The 16,822-nt window shown below is 42.0% G+C and overlaps 1 long non-coding RNA gene across 3 annotated transcripts; it reads right to left on the minus strand.

Annotated features, from left to right (window-relative positions):
- Positions 1-611: 611 nt before the first annotated feature.
- Positions 612-16,456, minus strand: LOC139757075 (uncharacterized). Of its 3 annotated transcripts, XR_011714492.1 has the most exons (5): positions 16,143-16,456; positions 15,702-15,841; positions 14,996-15,197; positions 14,386-14,520; positions 612-10,631 (listed from the first exon to the last, which is right to left on the minus strand). It is a non-coding gene; the product is annotated as an uncharacterized lncRNA (long non-coding RNA). The 3 variants fall into 3 exon arrangements; XR_011714493.1 differs by lacking the exon at positions 15,702-15,841 and having other exon boundaries at positions 16,143-16,328; XR_011714491.1 differs by lacking the exon at positions 16,143-16,456 and having other exon boundaries at positions 15,702-16,134.
- Between the last annotated feature and the right edge of the window lie 366 nt (positions 16,457-16,822).

Genomic DNA, 16,822 nt, shown 5'->3' on the forward strand with positions numbered 1-16,822 from the left:
TTTTAAGTGTGAAGTGCTATGTGCTATGTTCGGAGACCCCGATTTTACAATGGTCCCGCTAGGGCCTAGAGTTGAACTTTAAAAAATCAAAATGGTTAAATTTTTCCCCCTAAATTGTCAAGTTTAAACTTAACTCACGAAAGACTCGTCCGAGAACATGTTCAAAATACAATCGTTCAAGATTTCGAAATCTTTAAATGAACCAAGAGGCTTAAAATGGAGACGCTAGTTACTGCTTTAAAAGACAAATTTCAAAAATAAATTCTTAAATTGCATTATTACTTTTAATGGATTCACCACGGACTTTTTAATACTAGCTAATTACAGTATCAAAATTTTCACTAATTTCAAACTATATACGTACACGTTTCGTTAATCTTACCTTCAATAACATTTAGAACATTTATTAAGCACAGTAGCCTCCCTTTGCGATCATAAATTTTGTTAATCTGACCAATGATCTAAACATGGCATTCATTAATTTACTTCAGAAATTATCCGCCACATCGACGTTACGACGATTAAGTTACCACAATGCTCAATATCCATGGACAGAAGTAATAAATTTCATATGTAAATTACAGTCCTGTCTACAAGGTAAAAAAAACAAGTAAAAATACATGTTTATTTCAGTATAGGATAAGAACATTATGACCATCAATCATTAACATCCTTGAAAAATTAACAAGCACAGTTATCAGTTTAGCTGCAGATAAATGAATATACTGGTACAATAATGGTTAATTTGTGAACCTAATTCGCAGCTCATCTTGAACCACATCCTTATGGACGACACTTCAGTTTGTCCATTACACAAGAACTCACTAATGTGACATGAAATACAACTCCATTACCAGTTTTCTTGTTGATCAATTTACATTGCATCCTAAATATCCTATAGAATCCATGCCTGGTGTATGAACCTCCAGGCCCCACAGACCTTTCCATGGTTTACCCCGGACGCTTAACATATCCTGGTTAAGTCCAGTGACAGCACGTGACTCCACTACACCAATTATAATTCACTATCCCAGGCACGCTTTTCACACGATCGCTCAAGATGTTTTACCTCCAGTTTGGTCTCCCAGTTCTCGTTCTTCCTTCCACTGCTGACACATATCCTGTCAACGTCTCCTCGCTCATCCTCTCCACTTGTCCAGACCATTTCAAGCACACTCTCCTCAGCATCTCTCGACTATATATTTCCACACCTTACCCTTTCATTACTTTTTCGATCTAAAAACACACATACACCCATACCTACACCCCGGTATACCACATCGTTCCAGTTCACTACATTCCTTGCACGCCTTTCACCCTCCTCTATGTTCAGGCCCCGATCGCTCAAAAGCTTTTTCACTCCATCCTTTCACCTCCAATTTGGACTCGTTTCTTCTTCCCTACACCTGACGCGTATATCCTCTTTGTAAATCTTTCCTCACTCATTCTCTCCATGTGTCCAAACCATTTCAACACATGCTCTGCTCCCTCTACCACACACTTTTTTATTACCATACATCTCATACTCTTTTATTGCTTACTCGGTCAAACCACCTCACACCACATATTGTCCTCAAACATTTCATTTCCAACACACCCACCCTCCTCCGCACAACCCTACCTAGAGCCCATTCCTCGTAGCCATATAACATTGTTGGAACCACTGTTCCTTCAAACATACCCATAACGTTCTCGCCTTCCACACACTCTCCAAAGCTCCCAGAACCTTCGCTCCCTCCCCCACCCTGTGACTCGCTTCCACTTCCATGGTTCCATCCCCTGCTCAATCTACTCCCAGATATCTAAAACACTTCACTTCCTCCATTCAGATTTACCTCCCAATTACATTGTCCCTCAACTCTACTTATCCTAATAAAATTGTTCTTATTCACGTTTACTTTGAACTTCCTTCTTTCACACACTTTACAAAACTCAGTCACTAGCATCTCCAGTTTCTCACCTGAATGAGCCACCAGCGCTGTATCATCACCGAACAACAACTGACTCACTTCCCAAGCTCTGTCATCTACAACAGACTGCATACTTGCCCCTCTCTCCAAAACTTGCATTCACCTCCCTAACCACCCCGTCCATAAACAAATTAAACCACCATGGAGACATCACACACCCCTGCCGCAAACCGATATTCACTAGGAACCAATCACTTTCCTCTCTTCGTACTCGTAAACATGCCTTACAATCTTGATAAAATCTTTTTAATGCTTCTAGCAACTTACCTCCCACACCATATACTCAAAACCTTCCACAAAGCATCTTTATCAACTCTATCATATGCCTTCTCCAGATCCATGAATGCTACATACAAATCCATATGTTTTTCCAAGTATTTCTCACATACATTCTTCAAAGCAAACACCTGATCCACACATCCTCTACCACTTCAGAAACCACACTGCTTTTCCCCAATTTGATGCTCTGTACATGCCTTTACCCTCTAAATCAATACCCTCCCATATAATTTCCCAGAAATACTCAAACTTATGCCTTTGTAATTTGAACACTCACCTTTATCCCCTTTGCCTTTGTACAATGGCACTATGCATGCATTCCGCCAATCCTCATGCACTTCACCATGATCCATACATACAACGAATATCCTTACCAACCATTCCACAAGTCACCCCCTTTCTAATAAACTGCACTGCAATACCGTCCAAACCCGCCGCCTTTCATCATCTGCAAAACTTTCACCACCTCTTCTCTGTTCACCAAACCATTCTCCCTGACCCTCTCACTTTGCAAACCACCCCGACCACAACACCCTACATCTGCCACTCCATCACCAAACACATTCAACAAGCCTTCAAAATATTTACTCCATCTCCTTCTCACTTCATCACTACCTTGTTATTACCTCCCCATTTGCCCCCTTCACCGATGTCCCCATTTGTTCTCTTGACTTATGCACTTTTTCTCACTAAAATCTAATGATACTCTCTCACCCCAACTCTCATTTGCCCTCTTTTTCGCCTCTTGCACCTTTCTCTTGACCTGCTGTTTTCTTTTATACATCTCACACTCATTTGCACTACTTCCCTGCAAAAATCGTCCAAACGCCTCTCTCTTCTCTTTCAATAAGAATCTTACTTCATCCCACCATTCACCACCCTTTCTAATCTGCCCACCTCCCACCTTTCTCATGCCACATGCATCTTTTGCAGACATTACTGCTTCCGATATATATATATATATATATATATATATATATATATATATATATATATATATATATATATATATATATTATACTTTGTTGCTGCCTCCCGCGTTAGCGAGGTAGCGCAAGGAAACAGACGAAAGAATGGCCCAACCCCTCCACATACACATGTATTTACATACACGTCCACACACGCACATATACCTATACATTTCAACGTATACATATATATACATACACGGAAATATACATATTTACACATGCATATAATTCACATCCGCCGCCCCCACTCACTCTCGTCGCCACCCCGCCACACATGAAATGACAACCCCCTCCCCCCGCATGCGCGCAAGGTCGCGTTAGGAAAAGATAAAGGCCACATTCGTTCACACTCAGTCTCTAGTTGTCATGCATAATGCACCGAAAAAACAGCTCCCTTTCCACATCCAGGCCCCACTACCATACATCTCTCTCACCCCTTCATCACTTACTCGATCAAACCACATCACACCACATAGTCCTCAAACATCTCATTTCCAACACATCCACCCTCCGCACAACTCTATCTATAGCCCACGCCTCGCAACCATATAACATTGTCGGAATCACTATTCCTTCAAACATACCCAATTTTGCTTTCCGAAATAATGTTCTCGCCTTCCACACATTTTTCCAACACTTCCAGAACTTTCGCCCCCCTCCCCCACCCTGTGACTCACTTCCGCTTCCATGGTTCCATCCAAATCCACTCCCAGATATCTAAAACACTTCACTTCCTCCAGGTTTTCTCCGCTCAAACTTACCTCCCAGTTGACCTGTCCCTCAACCCTATTGTACCTAATAACCTTGTTCTTATTCACCAGCTTCTGCATTTTCTCACCCGAATCAGCCACCTGCGCTGTATCATCAGCGAACAAGTGACTCACTTCCCAAGCCCTCTCATCCACAACAGACTGCATACTAACCTCTCTCTCTCTCTCTCTCTCTCTCTCTCTCTCTCTCTCCAAAACTCTTGCATTCACCTCCCCAACAACCCCATCCATAAACAAATCAAACAACCATGGAGGAACCACGCATCCCTGCCGCAAACCGACATTCAATGAGAACCAGTCACCTTCCTCTCTTCCTACTCGTACACATGCCTTACATCCTCGATAAAAACTTTTTCACTGCTTCTAACACCTTGCCTCCCACACCACATATTCTCAATACCTTCCACAGAGCATCTCTATCAACTCTGTCACATGCCCTCTCCAGATCCATAAATGCTACATACAAATCCACTTGCTTTTCTAAGTATTTCTCACATACATTCTTCAAAGCGGACACTTGATCCACACATCCTCTACCACTTCTGAAACCAAACTGCTCTTCCCCAATCTGATGCTCTGTACATGCCTTCACCCTCTCTATCAATACCCTTCCATATAATTTCCCGGGAATACTCAACAAACTTATACCTCTTTAATTTGAGCACTCACCTTTACCCCCTTTGCCTTTATACAATGGCACTATGCATGCATTCCGCCAATCCTCAGGCACCTCACCATGAGTCATACATACATTAAATATCCTTACCAACCACTCAACAACACAGTCACCCCCCTTTTTAATAAATTTCACTGCAATACCATCCAAAGACGCTGCTTTGCCAGCTTTCATCTGCAAAGCTTTTACTACCTATTCTCTGTTTACCTAATCATTCTCCCTAACCCTCTCACTTCGCACACCACCTTGACCAAAACACCCTATGTCTGCCCATCATCAAATATTCAACAAACCTTCAAAATACTCACTCCATCTCCTTCTAACATCACCACTACTTGTTATCACCTCCCCATTAGCCCCCTTCACAGATGTTCCCATTTGTTCCCTTGTCTTACGCATTATTTACCTCCTTCCAAAACATCTTTTTATTCTCCCTAAAATTTAAAGATACTGTCTTACCCCAACTCTCATTTGCCCTCTTTTTCACCTCTTGCACCTTTCTCTTGACCTCCTACCTCTTTCTTTTATACATCTCCCAGTCATTCATTTAACTATTTCCCTGGAAAACTCGTCCAAATGCCTCTTTCTTCTCTTTCACCAATAATCTTACTTGTTCATCCTACCACTTACTACCCTTTCTAATCTGCCCACCTTCCACAAGCATCTTTTGCGCAAGCCATCACTGCTTCCCTAAATACATCCCATTCCTCCCCCACTCCCCTTACGACCTTTGCTCTCACCTTTTCCCATTCTGCACTCAGTTTCTCCTGGTACATCCTCACACAAGTCTCCCTCCCAAACTCACTCACTCTCACCACTCTCTTCACCCTAACATTCCCTCTTCTTTTCTGAGAACCTCTACAAATCTTCACCTTTGCCTCCACAAGATAATGATCAGACATCCCTACAGTTGCACCTCTCAGCACATTAACATCCATAAATCTCTTTTTTCGCGTGCCTATCAATCAACATGTAATCTAATAACGCTCTCTGGCCATCTCTCCTACGTACATACGTACTTACGTATATCTCTCTTTTTAAACCAGGTATTCCCAATCACCAGTCCTTTTTTCAGCACACACATCTGAATGCTCTTCATTTCCATTTACAACACTGAACACACCATGTACACCAGTTATTACCTCAACTGCCACATTACTCACCTTTGCATTTAAATCACCCATCACTATAACCTGGTCTCGTGCATCAAAACTACTAACACACTCAGCTGCTCCCAAAACACTTGCCTCATGATCCACTTTCAGTTTTACTCATATCAATCTAGAGTTTACTTTCTTACACTATCACATACTCCCACAACATAATCTCTGTTCCCCACGTCAGCGATGTAGCGCCAGGAAACAGACGAAGAATGGCCCATTCACTCATATACACACACATACACATATGCACATATACGTAACATATATATACACAAACATTACAAACATACACATGTGCACCATAGGAAAACAGCATCACTATCCCCTGCTTCAGCGAGGTAGCGCCAGAAAAAAAGAAAAAAAAAAGAAAAACTCGTTCACACTCGGTCTCTTTCCACATCCAGACCCCCCAGACGCTTCCCATGCCTTGGTTCAGTCCATTGACAGCACGTCGACCCAGGTATACCACAACGTTCCAATCACTCTTCCTTGCAACGCCTCTCACCCTCCTGTATGTGCAGGCCCCGATCACTCAAAATCTTTTTCATCCATCCCTCCACCTCCAATTTGGTCTCGCGTTTCTCCTTGTTGCCTCCACCTCTGACACATATCCTATCGCAATTTTTTTCACTCACTCTCTCCATATGTCCAAACCATTTCAACACAACCCTCTTCTCTCTCAACCATAGTCTGTTTATTTCCACACATCTCTCTTACCCTTACATTACATAACCAAACCACCTCACAAGACATATTGTCCTCAAAAATTTCATTTCCAACACATCTAACCTCCTCTGCACAACCCTATCTATAGCCCATGCCTCGCAACCATATAACATTGTTGGAACTATTATTCGTTCAAAACACCCATTTTCGCTCTCCGAAATAACGTCCTCTCCTTCCACACATTCTTCATCGTTCCCAGAACTTTCGCCCCCTCCCCCACCCAGTGATTCACTCACGCTTCTATGGTTCCGTCCACTCCCAGATATCTAAAACACTTCACTTCCTCCAATTTTTCTCCATTTAAACATACATCTCAATTAACTTGGACCTCAACCCTACTGAACATAATAACCTTGCACTTATTCACATTTACTTTCAACTTTCTCCTTTCACACACTTTTCCAAACTCGTCACCAACCTCTGCAGTTTCTCGCACGAATCATTCACTACAGCTGTATCATCAGCAAACAACTCACTCACTTCCCAAGCCCTCTCATCCACAACAGACTGTATACTCGCCCCTCTCTCCAAAACTCTTGCATCTGCCTAGTTAACCTCCCCATTCATAAACAAATTAAACGACCATAGGGACATCACACATCCCCTGCTGCAGACCAACATTCACTGGGAACCAATAATTTTCCTCTTCCTACTTGTCACTTGCCTTACATCTTTGGTAAAAACTTTTCACTGCTTCGAGCGACTTACCTTCCACACCATATACTCTTAAAATCTTCCACAAAGCATGTCAACCCTATCATATGCCTTTTCCAGATCCATAAATACTACATAGTAATCAATTTGTTTTTCTAAGTATTTCTCATATACATTCTTCAAAGCAAACACCTGATCCACACATCCTTTACCACTTCGGAAACCACACTGCTCCCCAATCTGATGCTCTGTACATAATTTCACCCTCTCAATACCCTCCCATACAATTTCCCAGGAATACTCAAACTTATGCCTATAGTTTGAACACAAGTTTATCGCCTTTGCACAATGGCACTATGCATGCATTCCGCCAATCCTCAGCCACTCCATGATCCATACATACAATGAATATCCTTACATACCAATCAACAACACAGTCATCCCCCTTTTAATAAATTCCCCTGCAATACCATCCAAACCCAACGCCTTTTCGGATTTCATCTTATGCGAAGCTTTCATTAACTCTTCTCTCCACCAAATCATTCATCCTGCACACATTCTTCGTACACACACAATTAAACTTATGACCATCTCCAATCACTGCCACCAACAGACTTTTTCACTAACAGAAGCCCAATAATTCCTCTCATCAGAAATAATCCCGAACTCACGTTTCACGTGACCCTTGCCTAAAATAATGCAGTCAACCTCTCCTACTTTCTACTATACATCTGATAAAGCTACAATCTGCCTACGTTCTACATGATGATGATCCTGTAAGACTCGAGCATGAGCAGTCTCAGCACATTTTTATCCTTACAGTTCCAACAAAAGTATTAATTTCTGCTGCTCTTTATTTTCATACCTAATCTATGGACACATTAGTTTCACATCCATCGGAGGCGACAGAGCTGCCCCACTTAAGGATCTCTCTCGCCCTTGCATGACGGGTTTCCATATAAATTTTCACAATACCGCCCTTAACTTGACCTCTTAACATCTAAACTCATCTACAGCTTATATATAATTATGTATTATGTCGAGGTATCTCCTGTTATCTTTTAATATAGAACAATTTCCTCCAGAAGGCCTGGCCTTCCTCACCCAGTACTGAAGAGCAAAAAGCTGTTTTTACCCCAAGAATCTATGCCATTTTTGTAACTAATATTCCCACTGGAGCTTTCTGTCAGCATAATGCTTATCTATCTCCACACACAAATGGACCCTTCGGAAACTTTGCCCCACTGCTAACAATTCAAAACATGCAATGGTCTCGTATCCCCTTCAAACACGATTGCTTTATCAATTGTATTAACTTTCAGCATCCTCTTCCAGCGTACATTCTACCCAGTCCTTCCTCCAATTGAACTCACATACCTTCATATGAACAGTGGCAGCTTTCCTGGTTTCTCCATGATTTAAGTATGGCACTCTAATTGTCTCACCTTGCTCCTTTAACTGTTAATGCCCCATCCATATAAAAGCATGCAACAAGGCCTCAATACCCTAATACTTCCACGTACAACTCTTTAGTCCTGGTGCAAGCAAAGTACTCACAGCCAACGTCAACCACCCCCTGGCTACACAGCAAAAAAACGCATACATCTGGAATATTGCCAGTATAATACCCACTCTTAAGCTCTCTAACCACATACCTAACACCTCATCACAGTGTATCACATGCAAACTCCTTGAAATTATGGTTCCAACAGTTAACCAATATCTACGTTATACACACCACATCTCTCGACCCTATTACCACTAGAACAAAGCGCATAAACCCCACATAGTTTCAACAAGCCACAATCTAACTGCGCTATACTTGTAAGGTATTAAAGGCTAGATATGTCTGATTCCACTCGTAATGGATACAAACGTGCGCAGGATTTACTTTAAATGAGGCGAAATACTTTTAAACAATTGTTTGTTATCGAGCAATAATGTACCAGTTAAGAGTGAACGGAACATACAACTTTTCAGCCCACGACTCACGTGCCTGCATCCCCTCTCAGCCATGTATGCTTTGATCATAACGTACCAATATCGATGTTTTGACCTCTTCCACTATCACAATCATCTTCGAAAGGATTCCAATTGTCTTACCATTTGCATTCCTCTATAATCAAGGGTCAACCCCCCCTACTTACTATAGCCAAATGTAATAAACCATACCTAGACCACATAAACACAATAGGCAACACTGTGGTATTAACCCACTGTCACTCTATAAAGTGTCACCTGACTGACGAAGCCTCTACTGGTTGGTAGGTGACAGCGAGAGACCTGGGTATCACCGCAGTTGGCTGGCTCGAGACCAAGTGTAGTACTCCGGTACCTGTAGTCTTCGCCGTGTAACTCCAGACTTAAGCCGCTCTTAGGGCATCTCCTCCGTCAGTGTCGGGACCTGAAAGCATGGCAATGCAAGTCCAACCTTAAATCCCTTAGGGCGTCTCCTCCATCAGTACAAGTCCCACCGTTACTCATGATGTTCCATCTTCCTGGCAGGTTTCCATGTGTTGCTTCATCCCAGACATCCGCCTTCAGCAGCACTCGCGTGGGCCATAGTCTCCGCCAATCACGAGCAGCAGCTGTAACAAGGGACCTACATCCACGCCCACAGTACTACTGCAACCCAACGACAAACCGACAGCCCGCCACCTTCGCCGTGTAACTCCAGACTTAAGCCGCTCTTAGGGCATCTCCTCCGTCAGTGTCGGGACCTGAAAGCATGGCAATGCAAGTCCAACCTTAAATCCCTTAGGGCGTCTCCTCCATCAGTACAAGTCCCACCGTTACTCATGATGTTCCATCTTCCTGGCAGGTTTCAATGTGTTGCTTCATCCCAGACATCCGCCTTCAGCAGCACTCGCGTGGGCCATAGTCTCCGCCAATCACGAGCAGCAGCTGTAACAAGGGACCTACATCCACGCCCACAGTACTACTGCAACCCAACGACAAACCGACAGCCCGCCACCCTCAGGAGCCGTGGTACAGGATACACCCACCTCCTCCCACAGGAGCTCCGAGTAGATTCGGTAGCCACACACCTTCGCCCACATGCTTCTGTTTCATCCGACATCTTCATTAATCACATGACCCCAGCTCATCCTCTCTCGTACTACTCGACCCATCTTACGACACCACCATAATCCTGCAACCTCTAGTAGCTAATTGTCCCTGGGCTATCTCACTTTATGAAACTTAACTAATAAAATTGTTTAACGTGTTTCTGTGCCTCTCTCTGACATACCACTCCAACCAGATCACCCGCTAAGTTTCCCCCTTACAATAACGAGATAAACTGAACTTGGGAGAATTTGCTGCGTGCGTCCGTCCATCACAGAAGGGTCCCGCATCAAGCTGGAGGGAAAACATGATGGTCTTGCCAGTCGACTTTAGAAGAGACGCTAGTGTGCTCCTGCCTGCAAGGAAAAATAATTTCAGGTCGACGCAATAGCTACGCAAATGCAATTCAGAAATAACACATTTTGAAAAAACATCACGAGTTGATTTACCTATACTGGACATCAAGTATTCTACCTAGCATCAAAACTTGCTTTAGGGAATGGCTAATATCTACGATCCTAGATATTACCGAATGCACATCTACCGTACTGAACGAGATTAAGGCAACTGGGAAACGGGATCAATGTAAAAGTAAACTCGAGTATAGAGCATTTTCCACTATTATAGGTGGAAGGGGAGAATTATATACATTCGTTTAGCATTTCTGCATTTACAATAAGGGAATAATTGGTGTACGTGGGGTGTTCAGTGTTGTAAATGGAAATGGTGAAGAACTTGTAGAATTGTGCGCTGAAAAAGGACTGGTGATTGGGAATGCCTGGTAAGTAGGAGAGATGGCCAGAGAGCGTTATTGGATTACGTGTCAATTGATAGGCGTGTGAGAGACTTTTGGATGTTAATGTGCTGAGAGGTGCAACTGGAGGGATGTCTGATGATTATCTTGAGGAGGCGGTGAAGACTTGTAGAGGTTTTCAGAGACTAGTGTGAGGAAGTACCAGGAGAGACTGAGTACAGAATGGAAAAAGGTGAGAACAAAGGACGTAAGGGGAGTGGGGGAGGAATGGGATGTATTTAGGGAAGTAGTGATGGCTTGCGCTAGGGCTGCTTGTGGCATGAGAAGCGTAGAAGGTGGGCAGATTAGAATGGGTAGTGAGTGGTGGGATGAAGATTATTAGTGAAAGAGAAGAGAGAGGCGGTTGGACGATTTTTGCAGGTAAATAATGCAAATGACTGAGAAATGTATAAAAGAAAGAGGCATGAGGTCAAGAGAAAGGTGCAAGAGATGAAAAAAGGGCAAATGGGAGTTGGGGGTGAGAATCATTAAATTTTAGGGAGAATAGAAAGATGTTTTGGAAGGAGGTAAATAAAGTGCGTAAGACAAGGGAACAAATGGGAACATCAGTAAAGGGGGCTAACGGGGAGGTGATAAGTAGCGGTGATGTGAAAAGGAGATGGAGTGAGTATTTTGAAGGTTTGTCGAATGTGTTTGATGAAAGAGTGGCAGATACAGGGTGCTTTGGTCGAGGTGGTGTGCAAAGTGAGAGGGTTAGGGAGAATGATTTGGTAAACTGAGAAGAGGTAGTAAAAGCTTTGCTGAAGATGAAAGCCGGTGAAAGAGGGTTTGGATGGTATTGCAGTGGAATTTATATATATATATATATAAAAAAAAAGGTGACTGTGTTGATGACTGGTTGGTAAGGTTATTTTATGAATGTATGACTCATGGTGAGGTGCCTAAGGATTGGCGGAATGCTTGCATAGTGCCATTGTACAAAGGCAAAGGGGACAAAGGTGGGTGCTCAAATTTCAGAGGTACAAGTTTGTTGAGTATTTCTGGGAAATTATATGGGAGGGTATTGATTGAGAAGGTGAAGGCATGTACAGAGCATCAGATTGGGGAAGAGCAGTGGGGTTTCAGAAGTGGTAGAGGATGTGTGGATCAGGAGTTTGCTTTGAAGAATGTATGAGTAATACTTAGAAAAGCAAATGGATTTGTATGTAGCATTTATGGATCTGGAGAAGGCATATGATAGAGTTGATAGAGTTGCGCTGTGGAAGGTATTAAGAATATATGGTGTGGGAGGCAAGTTGTTAGAAGCAGTGAAAAGTTTTTATCGAGGATGTAGGCATGTGTACGAGTAGGAAGAGAGGAAAGTAATTGATTCTCAGTGAATGTCGGTTTGCGGCAGGGGTGCGTGATGTCTCCATGGTTGTTTAATTTGTTGAAGGATGGGGTTGTTATGGAGGCGAATGCAAGAGTTTTGGAGAGAGGAGCAAGTATGCAGTCTGTTGTGGATGAGAGAGCTTAGGAAGCGAGTCAGTTGTTCGCAGATGATACATCGCTGGTGGCTGATTCGGGTGAGAAATTGTAGAAACTGGTGACTGAGTTTGGTAGTGTGTGTGAAATAAGAAAGCTGAGACAATGTGAATAAGAGCAAGGTTATTAGGTACAGTAGGGTTGTAGGACAAGTCAATTGAGAGGTACGTTTGAATGGAGAAAAACTGGAGGAAGTGAAGAGTTTTAGATATCTGGGAGTGGATCTGGCAGCGGATGGAACCATGGAAGCGGAAGTGAGTCATAGGGTGGGGCATGGGCGAAAGTTCTGGGAGCGTTGAAAAATGTGTGGAAGGCGAGAATGTTATCTTGGAAAGCAAAAATGGGTATGTTTGAAGGAATAGTAGTTCCGATGATGTTATATGGTTGCGAGGCGTGGGTTATGGATAGAGTTGTGCGGAGGAGGGTGGATGTGTTGGAAATGAGATGTTTGAGGACAATGTGTGGTGAGGTGAGGTGGCTTGATCGAGTAAGTAATGAAAGGGTAAGAGAGATGTGTGGTAATAAAAAGTGTGGTTGAGAGAGCAGAAGAGGATATTTGGAAATGGTTTGGTCGCATGGAGAGAATGAGTGAGGAAAGATTGACAAAGAGGATATATGTCAGAGGTGGAGGGAACGAGAAGTGGGAGACCAAATTGGAGGTGAAAGATAGAGTGAAAGATTTTGAGTGATTGGGGCCTGAACATGCAGGAGGGTGAAAGGCGTGCAAGGAAGAGTGGATTGGAACGATGTGGTATACCGGGGTCGACGTGCTGTCAATGGATTGAACCAGGGCATGTGAAGTGTCTGGGGTAAACCATGTAAAGTTGTGTGGGGCCTGGATGTGGAAAGGGAGCTGTGGTTTCGGTGCATTATACATGGCAGCTAGAGACTGCGTGTGAACGAATTTGGCTTTTGTTGTCTTTTCCTAGAGCTACCTCGCGCACATGCGGGGGGAGGGGGTTGTTAGTTTATGTGTGGCGGGGTGGCGACGGGAATAAGGACAGTATGAATTATGCACGTATACATGTTTATGTCTGTGTGTATATATATGTATACGTTGAGATGTATGGGCACGTATATGTGCGCGTGAGGACGTGTATGTATATGCATGTGTATATGGGTGGGTTGGGCCATTCTTCGTCTGTTTCCTTGCGCTACCTCGCTAACGCGGGAGACGGCGACAAAGTATAATAAATAAATAAATATAAGAAACGTGCAGCAACTACATCACCTAAAATACCTCCTTAAACATTCACTAATCTAACAAAGCAAAACTGATAATTACTTACAATAACTCCATATTGTTAGTACCTTTGAATACCGATTGTTCTGCTGTGCTTGTATAGTGTTCAGATACAAATTGCCAAGCATTTGAAGCATATATTGAAGAATTCTGCGGCAAAAATGGTAGCGTATGTCATGGAAAAATGTAAGGATTTCGTACATGTAGGTGACACCAAATAACACCAGAACCTTATTAAAACTATCTCAAATTAGAAATGTACTCTACCCACTTATTTGTATCCTGCTTCTGTATAATATGATGACGTTCGCCTCAATGTCTATGTATTTTTCTGTGTGAGTGGTATAACACTAGATCAAATACTACACATTGAAATGACAAATTACAGTCCTGGGCATCCACCAAGGAACCGGGATTTTGCATGGGGGAAATTCGAAATTTATACCAAATGACTCAAGGAAGCGAGTTGAGGTTTTAACAGGTTTTCAATTATTTATCGTTCAAATGTCCTCAATTTACCCTGCAATTTCAGACACACCTGTGGCATTTATATAGTTCCGGAGCTAAAACAGCTACTAAAACTCTTTACTTAATTTTGATTTTGGAGGCGTCCAAACTGCAACGTTCCATCACAAACACATGCTTGGCTGCAACACAAAGCTATACACAGGTTCAGTCTGATACGTGTTGAGGCTTCTGAAAGGTCAGGTCATCATCCTAGTGCCTGTAAATCAGATTAACATTACCATTAAGGGAATAACGGAACAATGTAAATCAACCCATTTCTACATCTGAACGCCGACAGCGTCATTAGAGGACAATTCCTGACGGTAAACAATGCTATAAAAACATTAATAAACCAACCTATTTCGTCTTACAGAATTCTTCGAGGCAAGGTTAAAATTCTCATAATTTCAATGGCATTATCAGGCTCAACAGTAAACATGACTATTTACTTTTGTGGATCTATTGTGCAAAATTAAAGCTTATAATCCGACAACGAGTTTCAAATCTTCCATCTAAAAATTGGGCTGACATGAGTTTTTCGATGGTAGGTATTCCACAAAAAAGGGGGGGGGGGGGAAGGCAATTTAGAGGCATCTTCAAACAACTGCTTAATTGAAATACACCACCAACTAGAGGGTATAAGCTCAGGTCTCCGGCCCTCTATACCCCTTATGGAGAAAATGTTAACATACCTTGAGTTTACCACAGGTTTAACAGGAAGGCAGTTTATAATACGTATAATGTATTCTCCGCGTTTCAAGGGCATGAAAGGAACAACTTCAGCTGACCCAAATACCCGACACGATCACGATCGATGGGAATTTTGCCTCAAACTGTTGACCCGTCTCCGTGGAACACAGCCCTATCGTCCCACACAACACTCAGCATGCGTCCCTTGAGGCAAGGAAACCACAAAATCTTGCTCCTTAATGTAAATATCTTTCCAACATTATAACAAAGATTTAGCAATAAAAAGAAAAATAAATGTAACACTATTTGCATTCCTTTCCGAATAACACATTGCTCAAGGTGGATTTTCACAATGAATTCCGAATATCTACACTCAAATGATATGCAAGTGGAAAATCTTAAACTGCTAAATCCATTAATATGATTGAACAAGTACAAATGTACTAAGGAACATTAATCACGAACAATGCACATGTAGTTATCTAAACTACGGTCTAACAATAACCCACTCCATAATAAGCTAAAAATGGCTTAAGATTTGGTTTGAACAATGGCATTAATATCCATTAATACTGTCATGAATGATATTTCGACGGTAGAGTACGTAAAGCGTCCAGTGAACCACGACACTACTACTTTGCACAAACAAGTGAATCCATAGTTCGCCGTTAGTGTTACGAATATAAGAAAAATCTTTAATAAGCTTACCCATCAGGCAGCTTAAATAGAATTGCTGTGCACATAGTCCTCTGGGTACTGATGATCTATTTGTCTGGTCACTACGCTGACCAGTGCTGGGATTGCGTCGTTACACAAACGCTTATAACATTCCTTAAAGACCTGCTGATCTTTGAGAAAAAATGACAAATACATACGAATATTAAGTTTATTTAGAGTTGAATTTCTTCACAGAACTCCATTAAATGCTTTCCAGCACATTGCAAATTATATTAATCCTACAAAAATGACATTCAAAGCCTAATTACATTAACAAACTACGTTTGAAATGTATAATTAAGCTTCCAAACTCATTGAAATCCAAACTAATTCTAATAGAAATATCCTTTCTACTAAATCCAAAGTAATGCTGCCCATACTTTTAATAAAATAAACAAATTAACATAATTCAACACAGATTACCACACTTACCTCCACCTTCAACCGTGCCCGGCCGCCGACTGAACGCCGGTGAGCCGGTGACCGGCTGCCGCTGCGCAAGTGCCACTGCGCAAGTGACGAAACAACAACAGCCATCGTGCCAGGTGTTGAGAATTTGCAATTCAGTTAATTACAAATATCGTATGTTTGTTGAAGATATCTATCATCCTGTTTAATAATTACCATGACTGTGAATCCCAGCTTATAATCAACTTTTAAGAAATTAATACTTTAAAATAGGCCCTTTTCAACAACGATAAATACGGTGCCGGCAACACTGGTAGGTAAATACTGGGCAATTTGGAGTCATAAGACAGCTAACTAACTATTCCGCTGGTTTTACTTATCATACTCTTCTTACGGCAGATTGATGGATTAACTACGTTTCGATGAATACTTATATACATTTATGTATGTGTATGTGGGTGGATGGGCCATACTTCGTCTGTTTCCTGGCTCTACCTCGCTGACGCAGGAAATGGCCAAGTATAATAACTAATAATAATTATTTCTACTGCCGTTCTTGTATGTACAACATAAAAAGCATATTACATATTTCAGATAAGCTTTTGATTAAAATCCATATTTGCAATCCTTTCTCATGTATGCCTTTATTTCATGTTAATTCCAATGCCACTTGCAAACAAATTTATGGGATGCATTTATTCACG

Source organism: Panulirus ornatus, chromosome 24, assembly GCF_036320965.1.
Source record: "Panulirus ornatus isolate Po-2019 chromosome 24, ASM3632096v1, whole genome shotgun sequence".
Lineage (NCBI taxonomy): Eukaryota > Metazoa > Arthropoda > Malacostraca > Decapoda > Palinuridae > Panulirus > Panulirus ornatus.